General features: G+C 43.1%; 1 protein-coding gene across 3 annotated transcripts in view; it reads right to left on the reverse strand.

The window, feature by feature from the left end:
• LRBA (LPS responsive beige-like anchor protein) overlaps positions 1-25,633 on the reverse strand; it is a 1,864,610-nt gene that overhangs the window by 1,172,881 nt on the left and 666,096 nt on the right. The window lies entirely within an intron of this gene.

A 25,633-nucleotide genomic window follows, 5' to 3' on the forward strand; every position in this document is an offset into this window, starting at 1 on the left:
ACAAATTGAAAATGTTCCTGGTACACCTTGAACCACAAGTAGCGCCTGTGGGACTGCAGGACGGGTGCATGAATGTGGACGTCCTGCAGGTCCAAACCCACCATATTATCTCTTGGATCCAAGCCAAAAAGACCCTGTGCCGACTTGAGAATCCTGAATTTGTCCTTCCACATGTTTTCCTGACAGTAGAGATCTAAAATAGGATGAAGGCCTCTTTCTTTCTTCACCACAAGGAATAATCGAGAGCAACAGCCAGTCCCCATTTTTAGGGTTGCAACCCTCTCTATGGCCCCTTTGTTCAAAAGAGACTACACTTCTTGAAGCAAAAGGGGGAGGTGCTCCTCTAAAATCCACTCTGATGTGGACAGAAGACGGGGCAGGTTGAAAAGAAATGGCAGAGTATTGCCCCGTTGAATGAGTGGAAGGGCCCACGTATTGGATGTCATATTTTGCCACCCTTGGAGGAAATGGCTCCAAATGTCCGATTCTGCTATCCATAGAGTGGTTGTGTACCACTAGGTCCAAACACCGCTTGGAGTCTGCTGCTATAGAGGCAGGGGACTGGAAAGTTCTCTGCACCTACTAGCATGGACATTGTCTGCTTCATGCCCAACCCCGAAAAGACTATGATGCCTGTTGAGGGGGCAGTGGGCTTTAGTGCTGCCAGTATGCCAAACCTGCGGAGTAGCCCCACAAAGAAAGTAAGTGCTGAGGAAATTGCGTAGCAGTAGTAGAAAAGACCAAGCAACGTGTTGCAGCCTTTTTAATGCATTTTGCGGTAGAATCAGCCTTCTTGTCAAATAGGCGAGGCTCAACGAAAAGCATATCCATGAGTGATATAGCACGTCTCCAGAAATGCCAATTGATCTCATCAATGCATGACGCCAAAGCACCACACTAGTGCTGACTGCTCTGCCCAAGCAGTGGGGAGTTTCCTGTGTAGATTGGATAATAAATTTTAGCCACATCCTGAATGGTCTGAACCAGACTAGTTCTTAATTACTCAAGGACATCAGAGCCACCTGGGGCCAGCCGGTGACACCTGGGAACCTACCTGTTCACCGGTTGACAGGAACATAGCTTAGACCAGGTGTCCAGTAAGGTGTGAGTCAGGGCCTAACTGAATAGTAGTAAGAACTCAGAGGAAGTCTGTCCAGGTTACCTTCTATAGTGGGCAGCTGTAAGTCTAATACCTCCGCTGCAAGTCTTATCACTGCAGCAAAGGAGGCAGTATCTCTCGCTGATAGCTCAGGAGGAGAACCCAAGCCAGTGTACAAGAAAGTGTCCAACCTACTGGCCAACTGCAAGTCTATGTACAGATTTTAATGTTCATAGTGTGGGGGAAAATAATCTCCACAATTTCAGAAGCCTGTTGACTCCAATCAGTGTCTGAACCAAAAAGTTGTTGGACGGTTTGGGTGCAGCTGTGAGGTAAAGGCATGGTTATGTCTGAGTCAGACTGTACAGAGGCCATATGGTTGATACCTGTACTGCCTGAACCCCCTTCTACAAGACAGCTGTCCTCTTACTCTGCAGGGACAAAAAAAAGATTTGCATTGCTGGAGGGCTCCCAGCGATCTGCCTGTTTCTGAATTCTGTTTTCGTATCATGTTTTATATGTTTGTGACTCATCAGCATGTATGCCCAAAGGGATTCACCATCAAACTTCTTCTTTGTACTTCAAGTCTAATTGAAGAGCATTGCAGCCATCCCTGCCTTCCTAAAACAGCCGCTACCCTTAACTGTCAGAATCCTGTTTGTAAAAGATACAAAACTGAAGAAGAAACAAGTTACTTACCTGTACACAGTGGTTCTCCAGTATTGATATCATTTATAGATTCACACCCTTAAATCTTCCTCGTTGTCAGGGTGGGAGACACACAGTAATAATAATAAAAGCAGAGCTAAAACATTAGCATTCAACTCCATTGAAAAAACAATAGCAGTTAGTAGCCAATTCACATTGATTTAATACATCCAAACTTCAGCCAACCAGAGCAAAGACTCTGAAGCACTCATCCCCTGCAGAGCCACCATACCTCAGATTTCGAGCACAAGTGAAAATAAAGTATTAGAGGTATACAATTGGTGAGCCTTAATGGGAAGGAGAGACTGCATGTGAATCTATAAACAATATCAATACTGGAGAAACACAGTGTAAAGGTAAGTAACTTGTTTCTTCTCCAGTTTTGTATCTTTTATAGATTCACATGCTTGAATCAGAGTAGTTAGGTGGTGGGCAAGGCGAACCATCCCATAATGAGACACAAACTTGAATACAATGATTCAAACCTAAGACATTGAAATTGTACAAAATCAAGAAAGATATAGCAGAGCATTAAGGAACCATACTAAACTGGTAAACAATGACAAACACAATAATATATAAGATTTGAGCTTAATAGCTGCAAACCTTATGAGAACAGTCTTCGCAAGGCAGCCTGGCCAACCACTACATCTGCCTTACTCCAGGCATCCAGGCAGTAATGCTTTGTGAAGGTATGGGCAATCGCCCATGTTGCCGCCCTGCAGATATCGCGTAAAGACACTCCTGTGAACAGGACTGATGATGCTGCAACCCTCCAAGTTGAGTGAGCTTTCACATTTGCAGCCAGCGGACGTCCAGCCTTTTTATAACAGAAGACTATAGTTGAGGAGACCCAGTGAGCAATACTAGCCCGTGTTAAGGCTTGACCTTTTCTTGGAGCAGAGAAAGAAATGAGCTATCGATTTGATTTTCGGAAAGGTTTTGTCCTTTGAAAGTAGAACTTGAAACAATGCTTAATGTCCAACGAATGCAAGGCTCTTGCTGCAGGCAGAGATGGATTTGGAGAAAAAAGAAGGCAGATTGGCTTGTTTTAATGAGGTGAAATCTTGAAGGACTTTGAGGATGAATCTAGAATTAGTGCGCAGAATTTCTCAGTCTTCTAAAAACTGTAGGTAAGGTTTTTTTTATCGCCAAAGCCTGAATCTCACTAACACGCCAACAGAAATGCCACTTTCCGTGAAGGATATTTCAATTCACGCTGATGAATAGGCTGGAATGGAAATCTCATGAGTTGCTACAAGGCAATGTTCAGCTGTCAGAGAACTGGAGGAGGCTTGATAGCAGGGTAAGCTCTGAATAGACCCTTCATAAATTCTTTCATGAGCCTGTTGGATCACAGGTACACTTGCCCAGAATGCAGTCTGTTTTTAGAAAATTACACTAGGTGTACCTTAATGGATGCATGATTAAGGCCTGATCGAGCGAGATGTAGCAGATATGGCATTATCTGCTAAGGTGTCGACGTGAAAGGATGACAAGACTGGGAAGCACATCATGAGGAGAATCTTTTCCATTTTGCTAGAGTAGCATTTGAGTGTAGAAGAAGCTCAAACTTTTTGAAGGATAGACTTGCATTTGTCAGAAATTGTTGGAGCTATGAATTTAGCATGGGGAAGCACCAGGCCAACAAACAGAGTGTGAATTTGAGGGTGAACCTCTTGGTCCTTGTTCATAGACAGGAGATCCTCCGTCAGCTGGAACTGAACGTGCATGCACTCTGATAGACGATGAAGCTCGGTGTACCGGTACTGTCTCGACCACGCTGGGACAACTAGAATGATCTGGCACAGCTCTCCATTCATTTTCTGTAGGACCTTTGGAATGAGTAGGAACGGGGGAAACGAATAAGCAAACGTCCCCGCCCATGAGAACTGGAAGGCGTTCCCCCAAGAACCTGGCTGGGGAAATCTGCTGACCAAGGCATTGCATTTTTTGTTGAGGTATGTGGCAAACAGATCTACGGTAGAAAATGCCCAAGACTGAAATATTTTTTTAATTGCCTCGGGAGTTCCCACTCATGACATTGCTTGTTTTCTCTGCTGAGGGAATCAGCCCACTCGTTTTGCACTCCTGGGACATGCTCCACTTTCAATGAGCTGTTGTTGGGTATCAGCCACTCCTATATTTGCTGTGCTTGGGCTACAAGAACCTGAGATCTCGTCCCTCCCTGTTTTAGCAGATAGAACACTGTGGTAGTGTTGTCTGTCCTGATGAGAACCGACAAGCCTCGTAACCTCAGAAGGAAGGCTTGAAGACTGTGAAAGACTGCCTTCAATTCTAGGAGATTTATGTGACATAAAGCTTTATGTCTGGACCACGTCCTGTGGACTTCTAGATCCTACAGATGGGCTCCCCATCCTTCAATGGAGGCATCCGATGTCATCACCACCTGTGGCACCAAAGGTAGAAAGGAGAGACCCTAAGAGGATGCTTTCTTTGACCATACACCAGCATATTGCCTCTTCATCTCCAAGGTTATTGAAATGATGTCCTTGAAAGAACCCCAGCATTGTGTCTACTGTGCATCAAGCTGTCCCTGAAGAGGTCTTGTGCACAGGCGGTATTTGGGAATTAACAGGATGCAGGATGACATCATACCCAGCTAGGATTTGTATGTCCTTACAGAAATTCACCTTTTTGAAGAGAGGGATAGCGTGAAGGCCTGCAATCAGGTAATCCTTTTTTCTGTGGGAAAGGTGTTGTAAATAAACCACATTAAACCAGGTTTACTTTTGTTGAAGCGTGGTTTAATCGACCTACTCAAGTGGTACCGTCACCCTCATTAACCGCTCCTCCCTTCCTAAACTGTCTTTCCGCTCCACGAGCGCGTTCGGGACTCGAGCAACGCTTGAGCTCCCTTCACGCGCCCACACAATGATATTACACATCCCCCTCCGTCATCAATTTTTTTTCCTTTAACAAGAATACAACAATAATAACCACATATTATAAACAAAATCATAAACTGTTCAGAATAAACAAGAAACATAAAACTTTATCAATAGCTCGACAAAAGCTAAGAGGAAAACATTTCATGCAAGGTTTCATTGTTTTTTTTTTTTTTTTAAACATAAGAATTAAGCATAACTCACAAGAGAATTACATTTTAGGCAATATTAAAATCAAAAGTTTTCAATTCTGTTTCCCGCCATCTCTCACATAGTCATTCAGATAAGCAAGAGATCTTCTCACTCTACCGCTTCCCTTCTTGAATTCTGTCTTATTTTCTTCATTCTCCAGACTAGTTTGTCCTTCCAAAACCTCCATGCTATTCTCATTATCATGCGATGTGTCAGCATCTAGTGCATCCGGTCTCTCAACACCTCCCTCAGATAGCATAAACCCACTGCAACCTCCATCTCCATTAGTAACGATTATATTTCCTGCACATCCACCACCTCTCTCATATAAGGCCACTCTCCTTTTGTTCCATTTAGTGCCATTCGCCAAAACCACATTGAAATTTCCTACATGTTTAACCTCAAAAGGACCACAAAACTTTGTCCAACCTGCACCCACACGTCCATCCTTGACTTTCACCCAATCACCAACTTTTATACCAGAGCAACCGCCTGTCTGTAACATCTCCACTTGATTCCCTGGTTTGATTCGATCGCCCTCCAACCAACCAGGCACTAACTTTGATCTGGCCTTACGCCCTCTCATGAACTCAAATGGTGTTCTACCCTTATCTCTCAACTGCGTGGTGCGATGAGCCCATATCGCCTCTTGCACAACAGAACTAACATCTTGGTTCCCCTGCACAGCCAACTGAATTGTACCCTTGACCATACGATTCATACGTTCCACAATACCATTGGCTTGGGGATTGTAGAGTGTAGTACGCCTATGGGTGATACCATGGGTTAACAGAAACTCTTTCATCTCCAGGGAGATCAACTGTGTACCATTGTCAGTAATGAGTGTATGGGGACACCCTTCCCTTTGAAACAAAACCTTTAATACCGAAATAGTACTTTTTGTCGACACTTCCCTCATAAACTCAACCTCCAACCACTTAGAAAACACGTCCACCAGGACTAAAGCAAATTTTTTATCGTGGCCCAAACCGGGCAGTGGCCCAACAAAGTCCATGCAAATACTGTGCCATGCTTCCCCTGGATCCTCAATATGTCCCATCCAAGATTTTTTTCCCAGCTTTAACCTTTTCTCACTTTCCTTACACTGAACACACTCTTCCACCCATTGAGCAGTTTGCAAATCGACCCCTGGCCACCAAATGTTTTCCTTAACTCTTCTTTGAGTCAGTGTTTGTCCCAAATGCCCTTCATGTGCCAAATGTATGATTTTCCTTCGTAACTTTTCCGGAGGTACAAATCTGTCACCCCTCATTATTACACCTCCGTCCCCCAACGACAACTCATCCAGAACCTTTATGTAGGGCCTTACAGACACTGCCACAGCACTCTCTCTTCTTCCTCCCTCAACAATCATTTTACTCACGCACTACAGTACCGAGTCATCCCTCAAACCTTGTAACCACTCTCCTTTAGAGAAAGCCGCCACTCCATGTTGTATCAAGTCCTCCATCAATGCCACTGCTCCTTCTTCTCCCTTCAATAATTGTGCCTCCCCATCAACCAACTTCCAATCCACAGCCATGCGTGAGAGAGCATCAGCTTGTATGTTCCTCCATCCCTGAATGTATTCCACATTGTATACATACTCCTGCAAGCGAGCTGCCAATCTGGCCAACCTTGCAGAACCCTTACCCGCACCACCTGCTGATAAGACCTTGACTAAAGGCTTGTGATCAGTTCTTAACTTAAAAGAGATACCCCACAAGAATGTTCTAAAATACTCTACAGCCCATGCAGCTGCTAAAGCCTCCCGCTCAATCACTGAGTAGTTCCTCTCACTCTCAGTGAGAGAGCGTGAAGCAAACGCTACCGTCCTCTCTTCACCGCGGTGAACTTGAGACAGAACAGCACCTACACCAGACACACTAGCATCCACAGTCAGTATAGTGGGAGAAGAAGTTTCAAAGGGTACTAAAATCTTTGCAGCACACACCTCTTGCTTTATGTTATCAAAACATTCTTGCTGCACGCTTGCCCACACAAAATTACAACCTTTGCGCAACAATATTTTCAACCCCTCTGTTTTGTCAGCGAAATTCTGAACAAATTTGGAGTAATATTCAATGAGACCCATAAAGGATCTCAACTCATCCTTGTTCTTTGGTGACGGAGAGAGTTTGATTGCCTCCAACAAATCATTCTTCGGTTTAACTCCTCCACCCGAAATGGTGTGTCCCAAATATTCAATCTCTTTGGTCAAGAAAACACACTTCTCTTTTCTTAACGTTAGACCCACCTCCAAAAGTTTCTTCAACACCTTCCTCAAAATTTGGTTATGTTCCTCAATTGTTGACGCAAAAACTAAAATGTCATCCTGGAAGAATAAAACATTACTGAAACCCTCAAAAACATTTGTCATCATACGCTGAAAAACACTTGCAGCCGATGATAACCCAAAGGGCATTCTAACAAAACGGAAAGTACCATCCATGGTGATAAATGCTGTAACATCACGTGAATTGTGGTGTAGTCGTATCTGATGATAGGCGCTTTTGAGATCTAATTTGGAAAAAAAGCTCCTCCATTAAGCAACATAATGAGTTCATTGATGTTCGGTAGGGGGAAGTTGTCTGTTACTATGTTTTGATTGACACTGCGGAGATCCACACAAAATCTCAATTGTCCATTTGATTTCCTCGTAATGACTACTGGAGAAGTCCATTCTGGAGATTCAACCGGTTCAATCACTCCCTCTTTCAACATATCCTTCAACATCTTGCTCACCTCTTCTCTAACAACAATAGGTACTTTCCTCACTTTGTGTTTCACCGCAACGGTTCCTTGCTTCATACGTATCTTGTGAACATAACCTTTTAACTCTCCCAACTCCTCTCGAAACACCTCCCTCACTTCCTCCAGGATCGCATTCACATCTCCGTCATCCACTACCAAGATTTGTTCCTTACCTCTGGGATTCACAATTATATTCAAGTCGTATTGATGCATCCAACCCAAAATTGGTGGCCCGGACTCGGCCACATACACTTTGCCGAAGGTTTCTCTTGATTTGAAACCTATGGCAGTTGGAAAGAAACCCAAGATCTCAATTTCCTCCCCTTGGTAACCCCCAGGACATATGTCTTTAGACTTCAATTCAATCTCAGGCCAATTCTTCATGAAGATGTCTTTGGGAATTATTGTATACTTAGATCCAGTATCCACCATCAGCTCAACACTCACCTTTCCCACAGTGAACCATGCTTTGGGCCTACTTTCCCTCTTACCGCAGTAACCTTTATCAACCTCGCCTAGGCTAAGAATGCGGTCTACCACCTCAATCTCTCTCTCCTCACACACCGCCACTCCTTTTGACTTTGACCACTCAACACACATACGCGCATAATGACCTTTGTGCCCACACTTTATACATTCCTTCCCCACTGCAAAACACCCCTTAAAATCACTACTGTGTAAACTACTACCACATCTATTACACTTCTTCTTGTTCGCATTCATTTTCTGGGTTTTCAGAAGATCCTGTGTTTTCTTCTCTACCAAAGCCACACTGTTGCTTTTGTTTCCCACGTCTCCCACAACCTCCTGTAAGACTTGTTGCTCCCTACTCCCATTGCCATATCTTCCCATCTCTTTCATGCAAAGTTCTGACTCTTCCACAACTTTTGCCATGTCAACAGCATCTTTCAAAGAAGGATTTTTAGCAGCCCACAGCCTTTCTTGAATCTTTCTGCTCTTACATTGAACCATTAATTGATCCCTAATCATCTCGTCGCACATCTCCCCAAATTGACATTTAACTGACAATTCCCTTAATCTGGATACAAATTCTTCAATAGACTCCCCCACCCTCTGTGGTTGGGTATAAAACTTGTACCTTGCTAAAACCACATTGGTTTCTTTAGCAGACCTATTGCTCAATCTTAATCTAGCTTCCCTAAACTCATCTGAAATACGTGCCCCATCGTCTGTAGCCACTGGCATAAATTTGAACAACCTTTGCGCTTCTGATCCAAGACAGTTCAATAAAATCGCTTTTTTACGTGCAGGAGAAAACTCTTCACTGTCCAACGCCAACAAATAGTTGTCAAACATGTCTATCCAGTCCTCCCACTGGATCGCTGGCGTACCTGGATGTATAAGAAAACAAGGTGGTGCAGTAATTGAGACGTGCTCCATTGCTCACAAAAATAGATGAGCCCACACTTTTAAAAAAAACAAAGGTTCAGAAGCAATATACAAATCCCATGCAACGAAGATCTTTGCAATGCTGTGAAGTGTTTCACGCTTATCCACGTTGATGACTCCAACACACGAAGAATGTCTATCACTGCACACCGTTAAAATCAAGTCACATAAAAAAAAAATATACAGAAACGCTCACCGCCAACAATAACAGTTTTAGAGATGACTTCTTCCTTAATTTTAAGGAAACCAGCAGCTAATTGTAAGAATTACCAACTTCTAGGGTGGCTTTCCCCTTAAATTCTTGGTAACTGGTGACTTTTCCTTTATGATCACAGGCAGAAACTGGTAGTTCCAGGAGTGACTTCACCTTTAAAACACTCCCCTTTAAGAAATACACAGCAGCTCTCAAGAAAGCTAATACGCCACGCCTCTTTCTCCTGAAAGAGGGCGTTGTTCCTGGAAGGCCAGACAAACAGCTTCCTTCGTCACCCTGCCTTCGTCGGACATCAGCCTGCTGAAAAAACGCCGCTCAGTAGGTCGATAAGTAGGGGCCAACCTTCGTCGCCAAAAGAATGTTGTAAATAAACCACATTAAACCAGGTTTACTTTTGTTGAAGCGTGGTTTAATCGACCTACTCAAGCGGTACCGTCACCCTCATTAACCGCTCCTCCCTTCCTAAACTGTCTTTCCGCTCCACGAGCGCGTTCGGGACTCGAGCAACGCTCGAGCTCCCTTCACGCGCCCACACAATGATATTACAAAAGGCTTTTGAGAGGTTCATATCCAGGATAGCTCCTAGAAATACCAGCGATCTGGAAGGGACGAGTGATGATTTTTCCCTACTGAGTTCGAGACCTAGGGATTGGAACAGTTCCAGACAGGCCTCTGTGGACGACTTTACTGACTGGAAGGAAGGATCTTTGATTAATCAATTGTCGTGGTAGGGGAATAGCTGGTGACGGGACCATCAGAGAAACACCACCACTGGCGCCATGCACTTGGCAAATATTCTGGGAGATGTTTTTAACCGAAAGGGGAACACCTTGAGTTGATAATGGTTACCTGCCACCTCGAACCTGAGGAACCTTCAATACTTTCGATCTATTGGCATGTGAAAGTATGTGTCTAGTAGATCCAGGGAAGAAAGATAGTCCCCTGTGTCTACCAGCTGCAAAATGTCCTGTAGCGATATCATCCTGAAAGGTTGCTTTTTGGTGGACTTGTTAAATAACCTAAAATCCATTACTTGCCTTCACTTTCCTGACTTCTTTTTGATCAGTTACGAAGTGGGAATAGGAACCTAGGTTGCATTGAATTGGAAGATAACAATGGGATGTCTTCAGAGGAGGAGTGTGACCATGCTGGAATATGTCATTGTTGGAAGATATGAGCTTCCACTGACTGAAGAATTTGGATAATTTGTGACCGAATTGAAGTGGGACCGCAGTGACAGGGGCCTACGGTACTTCGTTGTCTCCTACTGTTAGCCTGTGACTTGCCTCGTGCTGATGGGTGTCGACACCCGGCGGTCTAGAATATGTGGACCTTGTGGTGGCCCTGTTGGGATTAGGACTGACACCGCTGCTGGAACTGCGGTCAGGCGTAATATTGGCCTCTACCCCTGCCTCAAAAGGGCTGAAACCTCCTCTGTTGCAAGTTGCCCAACGACTTAGCGGTGTCTGTGTCTGACTTGATCAACTGCAATGCGTAGTCTACATGTTTTCGAAAAAGGTATTCTCCACTGAACGGCGTGTCCAGTATTTTGGCGTGTATCTCTGGACAGAATGTAGTCACTTTACGCCAACCTTAACGTCTTAATACTGCCGATCCAGCCATGTGCCTGAAGGCTGTGGAAGAGATACCCAAGGCCAAATCTATGATGTCGGAAGACGCCTTTTCATCATCCGCCAGGTTCTCTCTCTCCTCGTGTTTTCTTGTCCTCAGAGACATACTCCATCAGAGATGAGATGTCAGACCACATCCTCCAGTTTATCTCTCCAGGATAGCCATGGCGTTGGAGGCTCCGATCGAAGACCCCGCCAACGCGAGAACCTCTTGCCTATATTGTCAAGCCAACAGCCTTCCTTATCCGGAGGGGCTGTGCATGACGAGGAAATGTTCTTTGATCTTCTCTAAGTGGCTTGCATGACGACAAATCTGGTCAAGGATGGTCAATGAGACAACTCTCAGGAACCTTGTACTTACTGTCAAGTTTTGGAATGACAGTCACCACAGACACTGGTGTCTTCATCAATTTTAGGCCTTCCTGCCATACAAACTCCATGATAGGGATAGCACGAGCGGTGTGTTGTGTTTCTGATTTAAAATCAAAGCGGAAACACTATTTGTTTAGCTGGCATAGGAAGGTCAAAGCGCTTGGACGCTCTCTAAAGCAGATCATGGAAACCCCTGGGATCCAAGGGCAGCTAATCAGCTGCTGGTAGGGTAGAAGATGCTAGCATTGGTGTGTGGTAATTATCCCACTCATCATGGGCATTGAGATCTGTCTGAAGCTCACCCTCTTCTAAATACTGGTCATCACTGTCCTGGAAAGTACCCGGAATTGATTTTCGTGGTAGCATAGGTCTGTCTTTCTGAGGCCTAGGCATGCTCTATGGAGCAGAAGTTGTGTCAGGGACTTCTCATCTCGATGGATGCTGCTGAGCAAAGGTGGCATCAGGGGACCATTTATAATAGTCATTTAGCATCATGCGTAAGTCTGTGACCAGTGAAATTGGAACATTGATGGAAGATTCCTGAACACAATACTGATCATCCTCTTGATCCTCATATGGATAATGCTCCTGGAATGAATCAAATTGTTGAACAGAGGGATGCCCCCTATCAGAGCAAGAGTAAGGTAGGCTGACTGGTCACCTTGCGCTTCTTCGTCCTCCTATTCCTGACACCTCACCCTTAATTGCGAGGGGCGGTATGCAGATGCAAATATACCTTCATTCTCAGATTCCTGAATGTCCAGGAGGCGTGCTGGAACCAGTGGAGACATTTTTGAAAAGTCCTGACTCAGAGATGGAGCTGTGCCCCTACTGGGAATATGCAGGGTGTCTTTTCCCCCTGTTGACGTAATCGTCGATGGTGGTGCTGATGACGCAGCGCTGAGAGGAATCATCGTCAAGTAAGGAACGGCCCTCGGTATTGAATTGGTCGACGAGGAAATCATAGTCGGAGACGGTCTTTTCGTCGCCGATGACGGTGCTGTCACATTTTTTGATGACGCAGCCACCATCGTTATCTTGATTGTCGACATAGTGGAAGTCACTGTTGGCGGTGCGGATGCTCCTGGTGACATAGAAGGCGTTGACTAAGTTCTTCAACGGTGCCGTCGACGGTTGATTTTTCTTTAAAGAGGGCTCCTTGAAGGGGGTATGAGGAGCAGATGGAGGTGCTGAATTAGGCCTTTGATGAGAGGAAAATGGGCCAGCTGGTTCCTTTCTTGATCTTTTTTCCTCACTAGTCTCTCCGCTTTGAGTCCTAGATTTTTTTAGAGTCTCTGTGAGAAGATGATGATTCTTCCTCTTTCTATAGGAGTTATAAGTCTTCTCCTCACACCGAGTCTAAGTCAGAGATAGCCGTCTCTGTAGCCATAGAAGTAATCTACTCTCATGGTCTTTGAGGGTTTTCGTGGAAAAGGTACAGCAGTACTTGCATTCTTTGAGCTTATGGTTAGGATAAAGACAGTACAGGTATTCTTTGCGTGGATTCTCAGAATATAGCCTGGATTTTCCACAGGTCTTGCAGGGCCTAAAAAAATCCCTTTTTAAGACTCAGACATTGTGTGAAAACACAGTGAAACACACTCCCAAACTGTACCTCAGATGACGGTAGGAGGCGTAGAGATGAACTGGAAACTGCAGGTCAAAAAGTTAACAGTGACACACCTTGACTGAGCAGAGCTCAGGGAGACTCCCTCACATATCACGGGCGGTGAGAAATCTGAGGTATGGTGGCTCTGCAGGGGATGAGTGCTTCAGGGTCTCTCCTCTAAATTGCCTGAAGTTTATGAATATTAAATCAATGTGAATTGGCTACTAACTGTTATTTTTCTTTATGGCGTTTAATGCTAATGCTTTAGTACTGCTTTTATTACTATTACCATGGGACTCCCACCATGACGACGGGGAGGATCGAGCATGTGGATCTATAAAAGATACAATACTGGAGAACTGCTATATAATGTTACTGTGGGATTCCCTGATAGACAACAGGGGTATTCAAGTTCTGTGAATATATGAAAGATCTAATGCTGGAGAAACAGTTGGTCATCAACACAATGGTCAAGAGTTGAGTCAATCTGAGAGCTCGGGGACCAGTAAAGGTCCATGTGATGCAGTTTCTCTTCCTCCTTCTCTGTATGTGAAAGATGGAAGTACGTTGAACTAGACCCATTATGGCACTATTCCAGAGAAGAAGAAAAAATATTGTAATACCGCTCAATAATCGCATCATATTATGAAAACAAATTCTAATCTGGAAAACAGAATAAAGCTGACAAAGTCAACAGGTAACCTTTCGTAGTGCCTAGTGCAAAGCCTGTGGGCCAGAGAAAGAATAAACCACAAAACACCAGATAACCATGCCTTGAGCAGATCAACTTCCTCTTGTGCACACCATGTAACAAAGTGTGACCATCAGCTGGAAAAAATAACAGCAGCAGTTGAGGAACAGCAGGCAGCGAGGATGAGGTCCACAACCTATAAAAGAAAATCAAAAGAACTCAAGTTTCCATGCTCGATCTCCAAGCTGAAAGGCTCAGTTGAAGCACCTTGTCTCCTTACTGAGAAGTAACTCCTAATACCAAATCATCCATCCTTTGCCCAGCAGTATCAGGACAACCTGCAAACAGTCCCAACACAGATTCTTCAGACCGTGAGGAACCAAGAAAATGGGTGGAATTTGCCAATGCTGATCAAAATGCATCCCCACAGCTGCCTACAGGGGAACTGGAGGTCAAAGAACAGCAGGCATTAAGCATTCTCCTGAGTAGCCAACAGGTCCATCTGAGGCACTCCCCGGAGGGTGAAGATCAAACTAATTTCTTCCAGATGATAACGCCCGCCATGATCTGCAGGATAACTCCTGCTCAAATTGTCTGCCTGTCCATCAAGAGAGCCTGCCAGAAGACTTGTACAGTGAAGCAACGTAAGCAGTGGCTCCATGCCACAGCCTCTGTGCTTTCAGGCACAAGAGATGAAAGCCCACATCACCCTGTTTGTTGCCATACTGCATGACAATCACGTTGCCACATTTTCCCCTAGCCACAACTGACAGCAGAAACAACCTGAATGCTAACTGAATCACCTGCAGCTCATGCAGACTGAACTCCACTTCAAATAAGATCAGACTCTTCTTACCTCCAAGGCATTCGGATGCCTCCCCAACCAAGGGAAGAAGCATCAATCACAGTGATGTCAAACGGCCAGCAAAGGACAGAAGAGTTTCCCGCAGGTCAGATGAGGATGCATTAGCCATCACTATAAGTCCCTTCTTTAGAGTCCCTTCTCAAAAATTCTTCAGATGTAGGACTCACGGAAAATGGAGGCACCATTTAAAGCTTGCATGTGCCACTGTGTGTACTGTCCAACCAGATGCAGTAGGCCAGGAGGATCAACAGCTGTAACACTGTCATACCCCGAACACAAACTCAGGCTGAAATCATTTAGCTCATAACCTGAATGTCTCTGACTCTCATGCAGGAGGGCTATGTCCTCAGAGCAATCGTTTTATTTTTAAATAATACTTATTATGTCTTGCACTTTAAGTTATCCAGCATACATGATAAGCCTCTTTTCTAGAAATTAGTAGCCTCCACATAGTTCACTGAAAATGCGTTGAAGAACTTGATGAACAGTACACAACTGTGTGTCGAACAAGTATAAACAATACAAACTAAATGATATCACTATGCTGGCTTTTTCTTCTCTCGCGCTTTCCTGTGTTCCCTCCTAGGGATACTCCCAGTTCACCTTTCCTCTATGTTTTCCAAGCTTCTTACATTTGTATTACACTCAGCTTGTGATCCAGGATAGTTACCCTGTAATGTAGCTGTGTGGTGTACAAATCTTTCACCCAATCTCACCTTTTCTTATGATCCTCTCAATCTTGTAATTTCCAGTATCACTCAGAAAAGTGAGCATTACACATCAATTTATAGCATCATCAATTCATAGCAAGGAGAGTTCTTCAACCCAGCACACTACTGTCATTCAGAGAGGCCTGGTATATGGAGGATCTATTAACCATCTAATCACTTCAGCCCAGCACATTGAATTGTCAGCTAGTTTATCATCTCAACTGGTGCTTTTCAGGAAGATCTCGTTCGAGGTAGCCAACTCCACCATATCTTGAACCCACATGTCGATTGTTGGGGGTCTGGCTGCAAGCCAGTGTATTACAATTTAGCTTTTAGCTAGTATCAGCCCCAGCATCACAAATCTAATTACTTTCCTTATGTTCTTATTCTTCTGGAGTAGCTCAAGAAGACACTACTTGACTGTTAGTGGTATTGTGCAGCCGGTGCACCGCTTCAATTTGTCTAATATTTTCGCCCAGTAGCTTTTCACCGTCCTGCAATGTACTGTCAAATGAGCAAAGTGTGCCCTTTCTGTGAGACACCTCAAGCATTCAAAGTGCCGTCTGGGTAAAAACATCTCAGCTTAGCTGGAGTTAGTCATGTCTTTTCATCATAATTATATTGTGATAGTCTGAAGCGCACATTACTCGACAACTCTTTTGATGCTGCTCATACTCAGTCCAACTCCTCTTCGGTGAAGGGTTCCTGTGCCTCCCTGCTTTTTATCATATACCTCCAATATGTCTAGCAGCTTATCCTCACACAGTGCTCTATATGATGGTCACCACCCTCCTACAGTGTGATGATGCATACAAGTCCACCACTGTTTGTGTATGGGAAAGAGCCACTTTGAAGGTCAACCACATCTTTGGCGATGCATGCACATTTGGAATACTGTAAAACGTGCCCCCAGCCTACCAAAATTGTTTCTTGTGCATCAGAATTAGTTATACATCTACCAGCGTTGTAGAGATAAGCCAGCATCCTGCATCCCCCCCTTTACCATTTGCTCACTGTCTTATTAAGAGCAAATTCTGCATTTGGTGACTCTAGGCCACCCTGTTCCCACTCTTGCTTAAGAGTGGTCCTTAGAACAATCTTATCCAAAACCACTCAGATGAAGCGCAAACACTGGGTGTTTTGGAGAACTGACTGGAATGATATCTGCAAATAGAAGAGTAAAGATATTGCGCTCCGGAGGCCATCTGACACCAGTTGTAGCAAGCATACCCTCAACATTTAGTTCACCAGGTACATGAGGACGTGCACCCCCAAAACGTGGGCCTGCGTTGCAACCATCACATGGCCTTCAAAAAGAATAAGGGGAAAAGTTAAGGTTGAAGGGGAGCACTGTAAACTCATAGTGAGTGAAACCCACCACAAAGTGAAGATACTGGATGAGGGCTGTGAAACATGAATATAAAAACAGGAGTCCTGCAGATCAGGGGGTACCAGGAAAATATTAACCTCCAAGGCCAGTAGGACCTAAGTAAGAGTAATCATCTAAAATTTCTCCTTGCAGAGAAAAGAATCTAAGATTTGAAGATAAAAAATGGGCAGACACTCCTGCCATTCCTGGAGAACAGAACATTGCATCCATGTTCTATTTCTCCCACAGAAACTAACTCTCTACTCCCCTTGCTCAATAGCGACAGCACCTCCTTGATGAGGACTTGAGCATGATCAGCCATTGTGGCACAGCTGTCGGGGAATGTGTGGATGAATTTACAAAAACAGAATTACATGGCCATTCTCCACAATCTGCGAAAGATCTAACTTAATGGTGTGCCAGTTCACTATAACACTAAAGACATGTCCCCAACTGCTGGATGCTCATGCTCGCACTAATGTGGTTTTGAGGCAGAGAAGGAAGGAGGACTTCTGGTGCTCACCCCTTGCACCACATAAAAATCACGAAAAACTACTCATCTTGGGATAGGCTGAGATGATTGCATTAATATAGCTGACCCCTAGAGAAACTCCTGTATTGCTCGCTCGTGTCACTGGAGGACCTAAGATTATAAGGCCAGAGAGTGCATCACAACAAAGTTTTGCTGAAAGTGAACCATCGCCAAGTCAACATTTTCACCAGAAAAGCGGTAGCAGGTAAACAGCATTCCCAGCAGGTTTACCAGGAAGAAGAATGGTGACTCAAGCGCTTAAGAATCTGACCAGTGTGGGAAGCACCCAGTCCAGAATGCAAAATGTATTTGCCTGCTTCCTGGCTATCTTTTACCAACAGCACAAAGGACCCAGCATATGATATGATACAGGAGGCTTCATGTCTTAACTGAGCCATTTTGTAAAGTGCATGAAGTAGCACACCATCAAGCAGCACTGGCCAGAATCCCATAGAAAAAATGTCTCTTCCACACAGCCCCATTATGCTTAGTCTCCAAATCCAGGGAAGAGGATAAGTATGTATTGGGGTTCTGTTTTGATGATGTGGATGCCTGCAATACGAACTCTCGGGAAGCAAGGGGTGGGGAGAGAGAAACAACTGATCCCTTAGCACTGGCCTCTGGCACTTGGCCACTTAGCATTTAACAGCAGTAATGCAAAAGGGCTTTAAACAAGCTGCAAGTCCTGGGTCCAAGAGAGCATTAATGAATGGCAGGAGGGACTCTGAAAAGAAGAGACAGGCATCAAAATCTCTGTCAACAAATTAGAATTAGTCTCTTCAACATAAAGACACAATTCTTATAGCAGTTCTTAAGAGCGCGGGTCCTCAGTAGGATCACCGGGGGGAACAATCCAACTCCACCTTGGGACAGATGTTCACTCCATTAGCATTCCACAAATCAATGTGGTCATCATCAGTATGATATGGAGGAATGGAAGTACCACCTCACTGTCACCATCATCATCATCAGTGTGGGGAACAATTTTAAACATCTTTGTGGCTATCTATCCTGGCAAACCGTATAGCACATAGCAGAGGATTATACTAGGGATCATCCTCACAAGAGGCTTATACCTTTTCTTCTCACTTTAGTCAAGAATAGCCAGTCTTCAAGACAGGCGCCTGATCATGAAATGGTTGTGCCAACACAACACCACAGAAACCAATAATCCTTTTGGATAATCAACAGAAGAAGCCTTCAGTGCCAAAGCGGGAGTCCGAAGGCTTGAGAAGGTGCACCAGGGGGAGGCTAGTTGGAGGAAACTATCTGGAGTATGGCGTGAGGAAAACTTGCCATATGCTGTAAATCAGCTGACAGCACCAGAATCTCTGTCTAAACTTCACCAAGACTGTTACCAGCCCCAAAGATGAAGGCTGACGTGGGGGCTGGAGTCATGAAACAATGCCGCAGACTTTCAGACCTGGAACAGAAGCATTGTGTGGGGATGAGAGACTTCAGTTTGTTATGTACTTTTTTTGTTATCTTATCTTTGGAAGGAGACCTGGAGTGGAAACAAACGGATGTTTGTGAACCTGATTCATGAATAATTTAGTTTCCCTCTCCTTGGCCACCATAGAGTTTGATGAGTTCACACCTATCACAGAAGCCGGAGTCAGCTTGAAGCCAATACACACCAAAGACAGGCAATGTGTGGCTGATGTCGCTATCTGTTTAAGGCAGGAGTGGCACCTCTTGAAGACTGGGATTTTGGGGAGCAACTTGTCCCTAATTGCACATTGCCAAATGAAGAATTTTGAGTGCTGGATTGAAAAGTAAAAAGAGAAGTTTTCAATATCCACCCTAGGATGTAGAACAAAAGGATATAATGTTAGGATGGCTCTGTGACATCATATCTGGGAGCTGGAGGGGCAGGGCCACAACTGTGGCTGGAACCACGTCTACGGTGGGGTACTGCAAGTTTTTTTCTAGATCAAGTCTGGCAGGTGAAAGGAACTACAAGGTGAAAAATCTGTGCAAAGAAGAATTCATCATAAACTTGTTTTGCTGAAAAAGCAGAAGAGCTGTAGATGAAATAGTGCATATAGATACGTTTACGCATATTTTGCAAGTGCTGTATCATTTTAGACTTAGGGAAGAAAGTTGAACAAAGGAATAACTTAGTTTAAATATTTGTTCTAAAGTAATCAACCAAAACAGTTTAATTATACTGACAACTTAATTCACTTAGAATATGAGAAAAACCTCTGGCTTTTATGAGGAATAAAGATTGTCAAAAATATAATTCTGAGGATCTGTACATCTTCCAAAGCAACCGCTGACATATGGCTTACAGGCATCGCAAATCTAACCCAAGTAGAAAATATATATTGAGATAGCAATAAGAGCTTTTCAATCATGTTATGGTCTGTATAAATTTATCATAAATTTACTAAGCACTCTCACTTTTTGTTCTGCTACCTTTTTGTTTTGTGTGTGTGAATCAGAGTAAATGATGACAATACGTATCTAGTTATTTTATGAGCACAGAGCAGCACTTCAAGGGCAAATTTTAATTTGGGACCGTGCCACTCACTTAAGAAAAGTTTTTATTTAACTTCTGTTGTTGTAATTTTTAAAATTGTGTTGCAACTATATATTTAATAGCTAAATGTTGCCAATTTTATTTCAAAAAATGTAAACCAACCCAGTTTTTTTTTTTTGCCTACAATAAAAAAAACGGCACTAGTTTCCACAGGCATGAAGACAAGAAACTAATGAAGGAGAAAAAACAGTGAAGTTAGAAACTAAAATACTGGGACTATCATGAGCATTATACAAACAGAAAAAGGAATAGTAGCACTTGCAGCTATACCCATATATACAAAAAGTGCAATAACAACATAGATGAGCCAAAAAATAGAAGCAATGGTCACTCTGACAACCAGGGGAGGTAGAAATAAAACCAACAGTCCACCACTCACAGCACAACTAACATACTAAGCTAGCCAAATTCAGAAATATAAAACAAATAATGCCAACTAGGGCAGCAGCCACAGACACGAATCACAAGATATGACAAGCCTCTTACTCAGTGATGAGCCACAGTAACCAACGAACTGCTTCAATCGCAGTCAACATCAAAATCTTAAAATACATAATTAAGAACGACAAAACCCACACCACTGAATCCTGGAAATTAAACAAAGGGCAACACATACAGAGCTTAATCACAGATACAATACTAAAACTCCAGCAGCGCACAGATTCATGAATCACAAAGTCTACAGCACTAAAAGAACAACATCTCCACCATCTTCCACAATCAGGATTAAAGGAAAGCAGTCTAAAAGCAACACATACAGCCCTGTAATGGAGAAGCTAAATATGAGACCAGCACCAACAGAAATACAAGGGCCTCCAACTATACAAACCTGACCTTCAGCAAAATAAGTGATAAAGCTACAAAAAGACCATCCACAAAGCAGATCCACCTGTGACACTTACATCTTGGCCTTTACAGCTAGGGAGGAGGCACAGAAAGTAAGAGAACAGCGTCAGGAAACACAGTCGAAGAGGCAACATTACAGTAAACCGTATGTGCAGCACAAGTGTCACTAACGACGGGAGGCTCGTATCAAACAAATCATTTTGAGAAAACACTGCAATTCAAGCTATATTTTTAATTCATTATATGTTAACCTCATAACACTATCAAAATAGGAGGAGCTAAATGCTTTAAGAAAAAATAAACCGTTCTAAAATACTATATTTTGTAAAGAACAAACTGTTATTTTGCGGTTACTTATTGCACCAAAGCTTTAGATAGATGAGAAATGGAGATACATCAAACAATGGCAAGACTCGTGCGCTACTAATCTGAACCCTCCTTAGTTCTTAAATGTGAAGGGTGACAAATCTGCAAAGTTTGAAATCGCATTTGTAGACGTTTATTTCATACGTGTGCTATATAATTCATGTGATTAAAAACGTTTTTTTTACCTGATCTTTTGATCTTTGGCACCCCACCCTCTCCATCTCCCCTTAAAAAATTAATTACAATTTCGTTGAGAACATCACTTTCCACCCTATCTTGAACCAAAAAATCAATCACGCTCAACCCCATCTCCTCCCAGTATCTGCAAAACGTCGGCTTGAAATTCAGTCTCATATCTCTCACACTTTCAGGCTACCAAAGCAGTTCACTTCCTAATAAAATAAATTACTTTTCTGATTGCCACGATGACCTCTTTGAATTAGGTAAATTCAAAGTGAAAATGTAATTATCCTACCAGGCCACTGTACACATCGTGGGAGAATGTTGGCGTTATGTCTCACTTAATTTTTCATTCGCAGACGAGCCTTAACATGATTTTCGGGTTTCTTTCCAACACTGATGAATTTTTTCACCGATGCTACTCATAACAATCTTAGTGGCCTGTTTGTGCTACTAGCGGCACCAGGTGATCCATACACCCTTCGTTTGATTAGTTTACCATTAAATAGCACTGTGACATCTATGACAAATAGGTGCATTAGAGCGTGTCATTTATTCCCCAGCCCCCACACAAGGTTCGAAGGCAGTGGCAGTAACAGGCAGAGGACCGAACAGTGGTACATTGTCAAGAGTACCTAGAAAACACCACGTTTTTGAAAATCGTTCGCAAACGCAAAAAGCATGTAAAACAATTCTTTAAAAAATTAACATTGCCTGCTAACTCCCGCTGCAAAATAGTACCACTCGTTTTGTCTGTAATTTAAGTCTGCAAAATGTGCAATATCGTTTGTGATCTACAGCTATTCAAAAAGCGAGATTCTCCTATGACAAAACAAGAAAGGCATCCTTTCGGACATGCGGATACCCCAATACACAATAACAGGCCGAAACACACAAGAACACACGGACAAGCAAAAGAAAAGAACAACAAAGGCTGGCAGGGGCAGGTATGTAGTACAACCTTTACAGACAGGCTTTAGAGTGCACAAACACAGGGACAAATCTTAAAAGGAATCCTAGAAAATCAAATCTCATTGCACTTTAGAGGAAAACTCAATTTATAGAAAGCTCCGACAGCAGGCAAGTGCTAAAATCTGGCTATTACTTAAAAGTATTGTAGCTCATTCTGCGTGTAAAAAACAAAAACAAAACATCACGCACACATCCTAAAAAAAAATTAAAAAAAACTGAGTTGATCAACCCTCAAAAGTGAATGAGTGAGCGAGGAGACTTGCGCAGCACAGCACAGAGAACTAGCCGCCTTTAGAAATGTACTCGCTGGAAAAGTGGCAAATGATGGATAGAAGAAGAGTGCTTTCAGTCCATTTCATAAAGCTAGTTGACTTACTTGGGTGAAGTGGTGGGCAAATAATTCCGCTCCGCTGGCAGAGTTTTGCTCATTCTGCTTTTTGCGTAGAGTGCAGAGTTTTTCTTGTGCATGGCTTGCCAACGTTAAGTTGGCAAGCACAATCGAGAATCTGTATCCCCTAGTGCTATTTTCAGGTGCTAGAATGCCTCCCGGTGAGATTTCTCAACATGGGCGGTAGCAGCAGGTCACTAATGCTAGCGCTGAGAAAGCTGCGGCTCGCGTTGAGAAAGCTACCACTCGAGTAGAAAATCTACTTGAGCGGCAGAAAGAAGCAGTGCCCTCTGGCACACCACGTGGTGTCATTCACGCTGATTTTACAGCACAGGACAATCTCTTGGTGCTAAAAATCAGCGCAACATTCTGTAATTCTGCCGCTAGCAGAACTCTGTGGAATCTTGCAGACTTTTTAGGTAGCCCTGCGGAATTCCGCAGAGTGAAACTCCGCAACTTACGCCCAGGCCTACTTAGATATGACTGTCAATTGGGAACTCAATTCCATAGACTGTCCATAATCTGTGTAAAACGTGTGCCTCTAAGGCAGCAACTTAGTTTAGAATTCCATTCATAGAATAAATAAATGGAGAATTCACTGGTTTAGTTCTGTATCTTCCTGATGAAGTATTAAGGACTTTCTCTGAATACATACTTGATAGTGTCTCATTTGGAATCAGAGTTCCTTCAGAATGACTGCAACCCAGGATTGCACTCACTACAAATTGCAGAAGACCATAGGATAATGGACGCCAGAGAGTTTGTATTTTAGAAGAAAAAGGTGAAAGGGGAAGCCTATTCAGCTAGGGGTTGAGGGGTATTAGTCTGTAGCTCAAGAAGCCCAATCTGTTACTCCAGAGTGGCCCTAGTCCAGTGGTTCCCAACCTGTGGTCCGGGAACCTCAGGGAGTCTGAAGTCTCCTCAGGGGGTCTGCGACTGCTTAGAAAAATTAATAATTTTAGCAGATTAGGTCCCCAGCTTTCAGTAATGATTCAGTGGGGGGTTCCTGGATTCCAATATTGATTCAGTGGGGCTCCCCGGGTTCCAGTATTGATAAAGTGGGGGTCCACAGAAGTTAAAAGTTTGGGAACCGCCGCCCTAGTCTATTGGTTTTCATTCTTTGGAGGACAGACTTTTCTAAGCTGGACAGTGGGGTTTCCAGTCGGGAGGAGGTTGAGTGTGCGCTTTGGAGTTGGGTACCAGCAACTCCATTTTGAAGCCATAGTACTTCAAGAAGAAACAGTCTTGCCACGCCTTGGCACAGGCCTTTCAAATTTCTATCCCTCAGCATTAAACAGGCTTAACAGCTATTTGTCCACAAAGTGTTGTATCATAGGCACTGATGCTTTAGATACCAATATTTCTGAGGAGATGGAAGAGTACAGATGGTGGGGTGAAGCAAGAGAGACTTTACATGACACTTCATTCTACTGAAAATGTACTTACAATCAGCTAAAAAGGGAGGGAATACGAGAAGTGAAGTTTGACATTCTGCCAACATCCTAAATCTGAAAAGCAGAGGGTGTGCGATCTGGTGAACTGAAGTCTTTGATTAGTTTGAACAGTAGCATGAAGGTAGGAATCTCCTATTTTGAGGTTGAGATTCCAGATTACGGTGTGGCACTGCTTATTTCACGTCTGGAGCATAGGCTGTCAGTCAAAGATTTTGGACGCAGAGTTGAGTTTCTGTTGTGTATTTTATTTTTTAAACTATTAGTTTTGTTGCAGGAACAAAAGCATACTACAATTTTCACAAGTCACTCTTAAGTATAATGCTGTAATATGTGGTATGACTTTCTTACAAATCTGTTAGAACCTCTGTGCTGCATTGATTCCTTCTGAGTCAGTGGCTGGGGAAGAGAGGCTCACGTTTCTGTCAACTGATTACTACATTTTGGCGGCGAGGATGAGCTGGGATAACGACTGTAAATAAATGTAGTATTTGGCACAGTGAAGAAGAAACAGCTGCACAGCATAAAGGCGCAGAGATGAAGCAGATAAAATGTTTTAAAAATGAACAACGCATGTGCCTCAAAACCATCCACGACCTTTGCTTTCCTGTAACTAGACTAACAACAAAAGTGACACATTCAAAATCAGACAAACTAAGGGGCGGTAAACACATTCATCCAAATCATGCTCCTTGTCGGGAATAATAAGCCCACTATCAACATAACTGCTCTTCACTAGTTCATTGTAGGATCCATTAGGTGTGATCTCCACAAGTAATTGTACCTATTGCATTTTATTGACAAAGAGACCTATCGATTTTTCACACCATCTATGATTCTTTCATTTGTATTCATGAAATGTCCATCAGCCCAGTCTAAATAAATTTGGCAATATGGGCACTAAAACGAATAAATCGATGCCAAGAAACATTAATTTTGCATTATCCGTATTCGTCAGGCGAGTAAACCGATGGGGTTTCCAATGAAGGTCAAAGGTTTCCCAATGGGTCAGGATCCTTGACCTCCAGACCAATATCTTCCCATTAAAAAAGGCTCTTTTAAAGTTTTAAATAGGGGAATTTACAGCTAAAGAGAAATTGTTTTTAGATACCACAAACAAGCTCAATGTAAACAGTCTTCTTTTTTAATTACAATAGAGAATACTAGATTAGTGTTTCCAATGCAGGTCCATTTTAGGCTCTTGTGAAAGGTCAATAGAGGCCCAGAGTGGCATGGTCTAAAGCGACAGATACGCATGTGGCTTCTAGTGCACTGAAAATGACTTTGCCTGAAGGAGATTTAAAAAAAAAAAAAAAAAACTAGCACTGCTTTAAGATTACAATTTCCATCTTGTTCTTATCGCTACTCGTCAAAATGCCACTGGGAGCAAAACCAAGACTGACCTCACACTCAGTTAATGAACACCAGTAACAACAAGGCAAATGTATGTTTCTACTTAGTCTGCGTATCTCTAGCTTTTGTATCCTGTTACTTTCCTTTCCATTCTCCCTGTATTTAAGTTTATTGAAATCTAGGTTATTAAACGAGTCCCCTGCGATATAATTACATAAACATTTGAAAACCACATATATTACTAACGTCCCTGTAAAATGGACTGCAAGTTAGTTAATTTTACACGGTACTTTGACTCATGCAGAATAAAACCACAAAATCTAAAAATATTAAAAACTCTATTACTTTTTAGGGTAAACCATGTATTTGCACAGTGCTTAAGTAACACGTGCTTCCATAGCACAGGCCTTTGCCTAGCGTTCTAACTGCTCTACCAAAAGAAATACTGAGTAAGGACACGAACTTTG

Source organism: Pleurodeles waltl, chromosome 1_2, assembly GCF_031143425.1.
Source record: "Pleurodeles waltl isolate 20211129_DDA chromosome 1_2, aPleWal1.hap1.20221129, whole genome shotgun sequence".
Classification (NCBI taxonomy): Eukaryota; Metazoa; Chordata; class Amphibia; order Caudata; family Salamandridae; genus Pleurodeles; species Pleurodeles waltl.